Here is a 12,310-nt window from a genome sequence, read left to right as displayed (position 1 = left end):
TTTAAGTAATTGGGGAAAGTCTATATTACACAAAAAGGAAAATGAACATACTGTGAGATGAGCTGCAAACAACACTTTAACACACTGAAGTGTAAACTCTTTACAAACTATGGATTTTCAGCACAAAACCCTAATTCTATGGCCATCACCACATAGTAGAAAAACTTGGATCTCTGAATATATTGTCTCATTTTTCTTTTATTATGATCACACAGTTTTCACATCCATTTTCTCCTTTCAAATCCTCCCATATATCTCTCCTTGCTTTCTTTTCAACTTTGCAGCCTCTTATTTTTAAAGATTATTACATGCATATGTATACATGGATAGCCTCATGTATTTCTAAATGTAGCCTGCTCAGGCTGAATAATGCTACAGGAAAGTCTCTGTTCAGAGTCAACTATTTGATACTGGCTAACCAAGTGGTAGGGTCTTGCCTGGAGAAGACTTATCTCCCATGCTGAGCATTCTTTAGTTACCTGTAGTTCTTTGTAGAGGTTTGAGGCCCAGTGGTCTTTGCCCCCGTCCACTTTGGCATGTAGATTAGTGCCTAGTTCAGCTCATGCTTAGACATTTGTTTTAGTGAAACAATTTAGGTGTGGCTTGGAACAATGCCAGGACACAAAGTCTCACAGTAAACTCCCTGATCCCCTGCCTCTTATAATCTTTTACCCTCTCTTCTGTAATGTCCCCTGAGCCTTAAGTGTGGGAGTGCTTTATAGATGTATTAATTGGGACTGGGCTCCACAACTCCACATTTTGATTGGCTCTGACTTTCTGTAATGTTGTCAATCTGTTGCAAAAGGGGAATTTTCTTGAAGATGGATAAGGACTACATTTATCTATGGGCACAAGAACAAATGTTTGAATGTAATTGCAGATTATGTTGGCCTAGGAAAGTGGTGGCTGTAGCTTGCCCCCTACGACATATGAGCCCTGAGGAACTAGCTAGGTTCCTAGTACCAGGCATGCTTCCTTCTTGTGTAGGTTTTAAGATCAGTTAGAGAACTATTGCTTACCACCACAATATGTATGTTTCTATGCTAACCTTAGAGTTACAGTGCCATGCTGTTCATTGCTGTGGTGGAAAAGGTATTATAACTGGGTAGCACTGTTTGTCGATTCCCTCTATTTGAAGTACTTATATCGGTATAAATATTCTGGTATTTAATAAATAAAATTATATTCGTGTATGATATTTGGATACCAAAAAAGTAAGTCCTTAGGGTGGTATCATTCAAGTCAGCGAACATTTATGATTTTTAAACTTAAATAAAGTGGGGGAAAGTTAAAGTACAGTCTAAACTGGACCATTTTGAATGAAAGAGTAAGCACACTGTGAAGTTTACCCATGCCAAAAAAGTGGACTATGAAGTAAAGAGGATTTAAAAGAACTTAAAGGATCCTTTTCTTTGAAAAAAAGAAAACAAAATAATGACTATTCTCATTCATAACACTCTTATTGTAAAAGTAGTTTCAACAACGAACAGATGGAATAATGAACCTATGATTTGTACCCAGTATCTGTCTGTTTTAATCAAATGGGAGATTAGCTTTGCAAGCAGCAGGCAGTAGAAGTATAAACAGAAAAACAATTATGTAGGGTCTCTCAAGAGAACTACTGCGGCTAATTTAAAGTAGAGAGAGTTTCAGTGGGCATTCAGTGGGAAAAACATAGAGATTCTAACAATGTATGGAACAGATTTTAAATGTTGGACAAAAAGAAGTAAGGGTCATGAGAAATACAAACCCTTGTTAATGAATGCTCATTAAGATAATGGGTATCTTAGGCATTTTAAGTGATCCAGACAGATATATCTTGACCTCATATATTTAATTATTTAGATTAAAGCATGAAATAGCAGTTTATAAACATAAGACAGTCAAATGGTGTGCTGAAGTTATCGGATGAATATGTCTTACAATGGAAGGCTACATCCTGTTTTCAGGATGTATTTAATACAGCTAGAGTGGTGTCCTCTAGGTGCATGTGCATCAATGTCATAAATGTGCGGTCTCTAAATGAGTCACTGACATCTGCTTACTCAAGGTCAATGCCAAACTAATTTCTGGAATTGGTGGAATGAACTCAGTCTTTGCTCCTGTTGAGTCCCTGTAAATAGGAAAGTCTTGTCTGCTCATGGTTGTGACATCAGTCCTTCGGGAAATTCCTCACAGAGAAAAACAAATGAATACAATATTTACTGAATAACTGAACTGCTTAGTAGACACAAGCCAGAACATCAACTCTGGGAGTTTTTTGAAATGCCACTTTAAACAAGCCATTAGCATGGCTGAATTACAGGCTTGCCTAGAAAGGGGGCCTAAAATATATATTTACTTTCTAAGGAAAAGCATTAGCTGTCCCCCGATTATAGATATTACGGTGTAGTTTCAGTGAAAATAGAAACAATAAATATGGTAATCAGAAGTAACAGTGGGTTAAGGAATTGATTTCTTTTTATTTGAACTGAACATGTTCAACCACAATAGACATGCCAAAGTGGACAGGGGAAAGAGCAGGAGGCCTCATCATAAACGAATAATTGGCCTTTCTAAAATTTTACCCACACAATAAGCAGCAGTACTTAGAGAAGCATGAGAATTTTAAATGTAACGAGGCAGCATTAGAGTTCTCTGTTCAGACTAAAGTAGGGCAAAACATGCAAGGGCATGAAAAGTATGAACAAAGAGACAGGAACACTCAATACTGGAATCTCGTTCCACCTCCACAGTGTGCATGTGTACATATGTCTGTGACCGACAATCAAAAGACAGCAAGGGTGTCATGTCAGGAACAGCTCTTTCCTGCATTAAGATGGGGTCTCTCATTGCTTTTGACTTCACCATTTAGGCTAGATTGGCTGGTGAATAAATCCAAGAGATCTTTCTGTCTCTATCAACCTAACATTGAGATTAAAACACACTATCAGTCTTGGCACTGTGGTGTGTGCCTCTGTGTCTCTGTGTGTGTGTGTGTGTGTATGTTTGTACTGAGTGTATATGTATGTATGATGTATTTGTGTGTGTATGTGTATGTGTGTGTGTGTGTATGTTTGTACTGAGTGTGTATGTATGTATGATGTATTTGTGTGTGTATGTGTGTGTGTGTGTATGTTTGTACTGAGTGTATATGTATGTATGATGTATTTGTGTGTGTGTGTTGAGTACTAGTGCATGTATGTGAAAGTCTAAGTCCTTGGGTACCAGTTCTCACTTTCTCCTTGGTTTGTTACAGGGTCTTGTTATTCACTGCTGAATAATAGCTGGAGTGTGAGCTTTTGGTAATCCTCCTGTCTCAGTCCACTGCAGGAGAACCATGAAACTGTAGACACTTGAAGTTCTGAATGCAGTTCTTCTGTGGCTCCCGAGGATATGAATTCAAGTAGTCAATATTGCATGGCAGATGTTCTATCCATTGGCCCATTCCTTAAACCTCACTCTTGTCATTTTTTACATAGATTCAGAGATCAGACTCAGGCTCTCACACTTGCAAGACATGGTCTTTACCAACTAAACTGTTCCACCAGCCCTTTGATTTTTATTTTTTTTTATTTATTTTTTTTTACTTACAACTTTAAATTTTTGAAAAAAAACATTGGATGAATAGGTTGGTGCCTGGTTTTCAATGTATGGCAAAGGAAACCCTCTCATTCTCTTTATTTTATTTATTTGTTTATTTATTTATTTATTTATGGTTTTTGGTTTTTTCGAGACAGGGTTTCTCTGTGTAGCTCTGGCTGTCCTGGAACTCACTTTGTAGACCAGGCTGGCCTCGAACTCAGAAATTCGCCTGCTTCTGCCTCCCAAGTGCTGGGATTAAAGGCGTGTGCCACCACACCCAGCTTAAACCCTCTCATTCTTAATAGCTCAGTTTACCATGGCAACAGTTCATCAGTTGGGTGAGACTGCATTGCTGCGGTTGTCATCAGTGTGCAAATATTCACAAAATAATTGCTATTTTTCATGGTAAAACATCCACCCATAATGGGATGATATGCCTAGGTCATTCTGTTGATAATTTGGTAAATTTTATATTAGAATTATTTGTGTATCTGTCTCTCTCAAATGAGTATCAGTATTATTAAAGAAAATCAGTAATGACTTGTGGACAAGTCTCTTTAGCTTCTATACATCTAAATTGAGACTACAAACCTTGTGGTAATGAAAATCCTTACTCTAACTATATCTTTTATACTTAACTGGAGTTAAGCATAAAAATAATGTCTATGGATCAGCAAATAATGAGTTCAAATTTGCTGTGTTGTTGGGAAGAACCATAGACACAGGGGTAGGTCATATAATGGAGTCACGTTCATTAGTTCGAGAACCGTCTTAAACTGAAAACAAACAGACTTCAGCGAAAAGAACTTCAAGCACTTGAATGGTTTTTTTAATTAGAACTCTCATGTGTTAGCTAAGGATACTGGCTTTTGAAAAGCAGAACGCCTATTTTGAATAGAGAAGTGTTAACCACATCATTTTCCACCCAGATGTGATGAATGTAAGACTGTGATATTTGGGTTTAAAAAGGGCAAATGTGACTCACTCCATTTATGTCCTCTGAAGAAGAGCAGCAATGTGGATGTTTCTCCAAAATCTGTAAAACCTGACCACAAAGATATTGCTTTTACCACTATGTCTTATTTGTTGGATATTATATCAAGAACTATGATCAGGGAAGCGCTATCATATTGTTTTTGTGCTGAACGGTTTCACCTATCTGTCTTTCACTTGCTAAGGGAAATTATTCAGTGCAAAACGGTGAACAGGAAGCTCCAGGTGCAGTGCAAAGGCAGGTGGCTGGAAGAAGGATATTCACGTCTACCAGCTCGAAATGTCAAAACACATGATCCTTGCATCAGCTGATGGCAATATATAGCCTTACATATACAGTCCAGGTGTTTTCTTTACATTACACCCGGGCCAATGTACAAACCTAGAAAAGCAGACAGTGGCTACGTGCATGTTAATTTCTGTTAGCATTATTCCTGAAGGATTATTTTCTTATGCTCTGTGCCAGGCCAGTATTATATTCTGTGGACTGCTTTAGCAACTACCCTAAGATAATAGTGTACAGAAATGATGGGTGCCATTGACACAATTCGTCAATTAAACAATGATGATTAATACTATAAAAATCAGTCTTCATCTTTTATATTTACAACACAGAGAATTTAGAAGATGATATATTGTTTTATTGGCTGTTAGTCTTTTTCAGAATTCTTGTAGCAGAGGTAATTTCTGCAAAGGCATAGGCTATATAAATAAAAATATTTCCACATTCTAAAACTGGTTACTAATGACAAGCAGAGGCTAAATTCTAATATTATTTTAAATCATAAAATAGCTTAGCTTGTCAAATATGAACTATTGAACACATTTCATCCAGAATGTTATTAATTTAGTATAGTGTTTTTATGCTTAATATAGTGTTTATATACTTTATAGAAAGTAAGCATTTTATGCTGGTATTTCTCGCATTAATTACTCAAGTTTTACTCTCTCTAGGGACACTCAATTTCTCTATATATAGTCTTTAAAAGAGCTAGCCTAAGCCAGAGGGGAACTTCACTCAAAAGTATATTTCAATGAAAATTTATCAGCGTATGAAAAACACATTTCCATCAGAAATAAAACAAAATTGATTTACTTCAAGCAACATATTATTTGTGGTGTATTTACACAAGTACAGTGTTTATAAGGATTTGGATATATGATTGTATAAACCATGATGACCACAAAGAGCAGGAATTTCCAGACTATCTGAGATGTGACTCTTCTGCTTATGAGAATTATATAAAATCTATAGGGATGAATAGGCCAGTAGATGATCTGGACTTCTGGACTCCAATCTATCAATTCGGGGAACTCTTTTCCAAAGCCAGGCAAGTATGCCTAATTTTCATGTGCATGTTCCAGGTATTTGGAAAGAGATATGAATAAGGAGCGTAAAACCTTTATATAACTAACCTGACACAGGAAAATGGAACTCAAAAACATTATGCACAACTTCAGACACAATGTTCTGGATCATTCAGCTTTTAACTGTCCCTGGATGGAAGCCCAGGTAAATAAAGAAACTCAGTGTGTCAGAAATAAACAACAACTAAAAACAATCAAACAAACACAACAACAACATCAACAGCAACAAAAAAAAACCTGAAATCTATGACTCAAAATTAAAGAAATAAAATTATAAATATAGAAGTGGCATGATAAAAGATAGACAATATACACACATACAGACATACACAAATACACACACACACACACACACACACACACACACACAAAAGAAAGAAAGAGGGAAAGGCATGAAATTGAAGTAGGACTCCTTTGGAAGTCAAACAAGATCAGTAGATGTGAAAGAGAGAAAAGAAAGATTAAGGGGGAGCCAGTACTCTCAAAATACACTATAAACATGAGTTTGCTTAATGAAACCTGTTGTTATATGTATTAATATATGCTAATAAGACTAAAGAATTTTTTAAAACAAAGAGTGAAGATTTCACTGTCAGTACCAACTGAGAGGAAGTGTTCCTACATTTCATGACAAGACAAAGCCCAACACAGACCAGCTTGTTCACGCTTGGAGCATGGTAGCTGAGCATGTGTCTGAAGAATCCTTTAGCAGGAATAAGGAAATGATGGGCGAGAAGCCTCTTGTTTCTTGATTGTGCATTGGAGCAGAACGCAAGATGCAGACTCGAGTTTCTTTACTTCATGGTCTGGTCATCATTTTCTTGTTACTTGCACTCAGGCCTTGCTCCTTTTGTCTCCTCTCCCTTCTACTTTGCTTTTCTCTTAGGCAATGGGGATGCCATCTGTTAATCTCAAACTTCTGATGGTTTAGTGATCATCAGTGTACAGTTTTTCAATGGCACATGCAGGCACACAAACATACAATAAAATGCAAACAAACCATAATATATGTAATTACCTAACTTGAAGTATGACAGCATGAGTTGGCTCGCTGCATCTTTGCTACTTTGTGCAATGTCTAGTTTCCCTAACACTCAAATTTCAAAGCCGTGGATCAAAGGCTGTTACCCAGTGTAGCAATGCACCCAGCCTATCTTTTTTGTTGTCTGTTCTTGTTTGAAACAAGGTTCCTCATGTCTCAGATGATCTTGAACATTTGACTTCCTTCCTCCATCTCCTAAAGGGTAGGATTAGCACCACACGGAGCCCGAGTGGGTTCTTAAGACTCTAACAGTTGAAAAAGTGGAGTATAATTTAAATTTTAGATACTTAACTAAAAATATTTTGGCTATATTTGCATTATTATAATTTCTTGCGTTGCCTGTGCATTTTATAATTTCCTGATTATTCTCTTTTAAATTTTTCACTCCATGCAATTATGTTATGTACTATTCCATAGATTTCTCTGAAAAAAGAGAATTTTGGATATGTCTTAGAAAAAGAGACAAGCAGTTACCAAAAGCAATTAGTGTCCTGCCAGGTCTTACCACACTGAGCAAAACCCAGTTTCCTGAGCCAGATAAAAAAAAGCTGGTGTTTGTTATTTCTGTAAGTTTGACCCATAGGTCTTTAGATAATCAACTCATGTTGCTGTCATTTACAAAATGGTTGGTAATAATTTGCTTTGCATGTCCTTAATTACAGAAACATTAAATAATACAGAAGATTCCAGGTTAAAGGACAAAAAGAAAAATAAAAAGGTGTAAAAGCTCACAGAAAGTGTTCTCGACTGATAGAAAAAGAAGGTATTTTCCAGATCTGAGAGTCAAACAATATCAAAGGACAACTTTCTGTTGATGTAGAGTATGTCAGCTTATAATATATCAAAATTTGAAGTAATTCTCTATAAAACTAGAGATGTATGTATAATCCTATAAAATATTCAATCCAAAATGATCACACCCAAATTAAAATTTATAAGGTCAAACTTTGATTATTATTATATCCTGTAATAAAATCAACATGTTGAGAAACAGATAGAATCTTTTCCTCTGTGTGTCTTGGTCTCTGTCTCAGTCTCTCTCTCTCTTGCACACCACAGACACACACAGATACACACACATATATACCACATATACACATGACATTATATATATGTATAATAATATGCACACATACATATACACATGACATTTAATATATATGTATATATACATACATACATATACACCCAACACATATATGTACACACACATATATACCCGCACACATACACATACAAATATACACATATATATAAACACATACAACATACTACACACACAGATACACACACACACACACACACACACACACACATATATATAGACACCAAATACACGAAAAAATATATAAACATACACACATATATATACATGCATGCACACACACATATATGTATACATACACACAGAGAGAGACAGAGCGACACAAACAGACAGACATGCATGCACACACACACACACACACACACACACACACACACACACACACACACACTTTGAGTCAGGCTGCCAGGGAAGCACTTCAAACAATAATGAAATTAATAAAAGTGTAATTTGGAACTGAACATGCTGTTCTTGGCAAGACTAACAGCGATCCTATCATGAAGGACACCTGCTTTCAAAAATTCAATTAGGGGACACTGTTCCATCATTTTCCTAAGAGCAAAAGCTAGGTGCATTTCCAATGGAATACAATGTTTGGTGAGTGCTAAGGTGGGAGGGGGAGCAAGTGGTTTTTGAAGTATTCATTGTAAATTATCCTGTATCCTGTAAATATTTTTCTCCTCGTTGATGTAAAACATGGTTATTTTATGGTCTATTATATGAGCATCAGCAGTACACGCCTGCATAATCAGTCTCCTCTTTCCTATCAACATGTTTTAATCCATAATGGATCCTGTTTTTTGTTTTTTTTTTTTGTTTTTTTTTTTTTTGCTTTGGTTATTATGAGACTTGTTTGAAAGTAGGTAATGGTATTGTTAGTGTGAGGGAACTTAGAAGATATGGGTGGGGACAGAGCTCAAAGCGCTGCGGTCTCAGAGTGCTGGTTCCTTTGTCTTCCAGAGAAAAGCTGTGTTGAGAAAAATCCAGCTCAGGAAAAAACATCAAACATCCGGAGACATGGGAGAGCCCAGGGGTCTTATTAAATGTTTACTCCACAGCCCCACCCCCATTCACTACTGACTTGGAACTCTGTTTTGTTCTCCCAACCCAGCCAACAAAGAACTCTTTTGTTTTGTTTTCCTTTCCTCTTTCTGGCCTTTTGTCTTCCTCAAGACTTATTCTCTTTCTGCCAGACAGTCCCTTTTACTTGCCTCATGGAACTAACCAGGGCAATACTACAAGCCCCCTTCCACAAAGGGTCACAAAAGGGTGAACAAAATTCATGACAATCGTTAATAAATAACCTTTATTAACAACCTTCTCACAGAACTGCCAATTGTTATTTGATCCAAGGCAGCACAACTAGAAACATATAATCGGACATCAGTCTCAGACATACACGGGGCGTATCTGTTGCTAGCTGTCAATCAACACCACAACCAACAGGAATGGGTAGGGCTCATTTTTCTCTGCAGGTTTTCTTTCTTTGAGTAAGACATTAAATTTCAATAAGTTGGAACATTCTTTATGCCGCCTAGAAGAGATACAATGACTTTATAGATTGATGCAGTAACCATTGCTAAATTTGGTATCAGTGCTGCCTTCACTAAATCTAAGAGAACACCCACGAAGATTTTCTAAATTTTAAAATGTTTTCATTGGTTGCCCTCTTGTGGCCAAATGTGATACTACTACTACTACTACAAAAAAAAAAAAAGAAATTAGCTAATAACAAATACTATGAGTACTGGAATAATCCATCATTTATACAGACAACTTACAGGATAGGTTGTATTTATGTATAAAGGCTTATTGTAGATACATATACATATATACACACATGTATATGTGTATATATATATATATATATACACACACACATATATAGCAACATCATTGTGTGTGTATATATATATATATACACACACACACACAACAATGATGAGTGAATACAGAGGTCATGAGTTTGAAAAAAAACAAGGAGAGGTATTATTGAAAGTTTTGAAGGAGAAAAAAGGACATGAAATATGGAATCATATCATAATCTCAAAATCTAAAATAAATATTTTAAAGGTGTTCCATGCTGTTATTTTACTTTTCTTCATAATATATATTGTGTATATATCAAAAATTAACTTTACATTAAGTTAAATTTTTATAAATATACCTTCACTTGAATAATAAGCAAAGTCATGATATTTTTAAAATTTGTACATGATACAGTGAAGTTATTCAACATATTATAGCAAATAGAGAAGAGTTTATTTGATTAAATAATGAGCATTTATGAATGCAAAAAGTTATCATAATTAGTTGATATTACAGACTAAAATTCTAGTGAGATAGGTATAACATTATATAGATGAAAGACTAAAGTTATTATATAAATATTTTAGTTATGTAACATAATTAACTGAGAATTTCTGTTTTGTTTTGTTTTGTTTTGTTTTTACAAAAAGACAGTTTCAGTTATCATTAATGTGTGTGTGTTTGTGTGTGTGTGTGTGTGTGTGTGTGTGTGTGTGTCTGCAGATGCAAACCAACCACAGCACACATGGAGGACAGATTTCAGGAGTTGGTGCTCACATTCCAATGTGTGTTCCAAGACTCACGGTCAGGTGGGTACTCTTACCCAGAGAATAGCCTGAGCCAGCTCCCAGGATCATGCTTCTGTTCTCAACGATGGCATGATGAATAATACCAATATGGTCAGACACAAAAGCTGTTGAGAATTAGATGAATCTGGGCTACCTTTGTTTTGCTCTCATCAGGCTTAGAGTCTTGATTTGTAAAGTGATAACTTGGGGACACATGACAGTGTATGATAAGAATCATGTGAGATGATTCTGCATTCCAGCTGACAAAACGTTCCCAGTATTCAATATGCAACGCTTCCTTTTCTTTGACCCCTTTACCTTAATACTACAGTGTGTTCCTTCTTACCTTCCTCCTTCCTTCTCTCCTTTCCCTCTCTCCCTACCTCTTTCCTTTCCTCTTTCCCTCCCTCCTGCCTTCTTTCCTTCCTTTCTTCCCTTCCCCCATCTTTCCCTCCTTCCTTCATTCCCTCCTTCCCTTTTTCCTTTCTCCCTTCCTTCCTCCCTCCCTCCCATCCCTTTTTCCTTCTTTTACTTCCTTCCTTCCTGCCTTCCCATTACACGTTGAGGGATCTGAAGCAGTCTATTCTATTTAAGGAGAAAGGGCTCTGGCTGCCTACGCCATACAGTCATAATTTTATTTTCTTTCTGTTGTGCACATCGGGCCACGTTTTAACCAGCTGTTAATGGACAGCCAGGTAGATTTCCATCCCTTTCTTTTGTGAGTAGAGCAGCAATACATAGATGGGCAAACCCAGATGCAAGTGTCCTGGTGATAAGATTTGGAATCTTTGGGGTTGGCATTCAGCAGTGGTACAGGTGGGTGTTATGATAGATTAATATTGGCTTGAGGAGACAGCGTCATACCTGCTTCAGGATTTTATGCCCCTACTAACAGTGATCAGGGTTGCTCGCTCTGTAGCATTTGTTCTTATTTGTATCTCTGCCAGAATTTGCTGTCATTTTTAATTTTCTCATAAAGAAAGTCGTCTTAACTGGAACGAGATGAATACCTCTAATCTTTAAATACCATCATCTATGCCGTCTACTACCTTCTCCATTGCATACCCTTCCTTTCATTTGTTAGTATATTGAATAATGTATGAAATAATTAAATTACAGTAAATATATTCAATAACTCATAAAAACTTCCTAACAACTGAGGGACCGGACTTTTTAAAATTGTGAAGAAAGCAGGGAGGCTTGGGTGTAACAAAGATGAGATCCTATCACCAGTACACTCACGTTTCAGAACCCAGCAAGTTAGGGCACACCTTACAGAAGGCAAGGCCACACTGCTTCCAGTTTTGCACATTCTTTGGATGTGACTAGTAGAACCTAACTCATTACATCCAGTAATAAATGAATATCGCTGCTACTGAGGAGTCATTGGGGAAAAAAAATCCTGCAGTAGGCAAAATAAGGAGGCTTCAAAGGGAGTTCACATCTTAACCTCTGGTACTTGTAAATATTTTACTTACTTTACATGGCAAAAGAAGTTGGAGGTGTGAATAAGTTAAGGGTCTCAGATTTTTTTATATATATTATGTATATATACATACACACACACACACACACACACACACACACACACACACACACACACACATATATATGTGGAGAGCCGTGCCGTGAGCAATCGCG

At 36.6% G+C, this 12,310-nt stretch overlaps 1 protein-coding gene across 26 annotated transcripts in view; it reads right to left on the bottom strand.

Annotated features, from left to right (window-relative positions):
* Ppfia2 (protein tyrosine phosphatase, receptor type, f polypeptide (PTPRF), interacting protein (liprin), alpha 2) overlaps positions 1–12,310 on the bottom strand; it is a 463,969-nt gene that overhangs the window by 314,486 nt on the left and 137,173 nt on the right. The gene's annotated exons all lie outside the window — the stretch shown is intronic.

The sequence above is a fragment of the Mus musculus genome, chromosome 10 (assembly GCF_000001635.26).
Source record: "Mus musculus strain C57BL/6J chromosome 10, GRCm38.p6 C57BL/6J".
Classification (NCBI taxonomy): Eukaryota; Metazoa; Chordata; class Mammalia; order Rodentia; family Muridae; genus Mus; species Mus musculus.
This window is presented reverse-complemented; position numbering and strand designations above follow the sequence as displayed.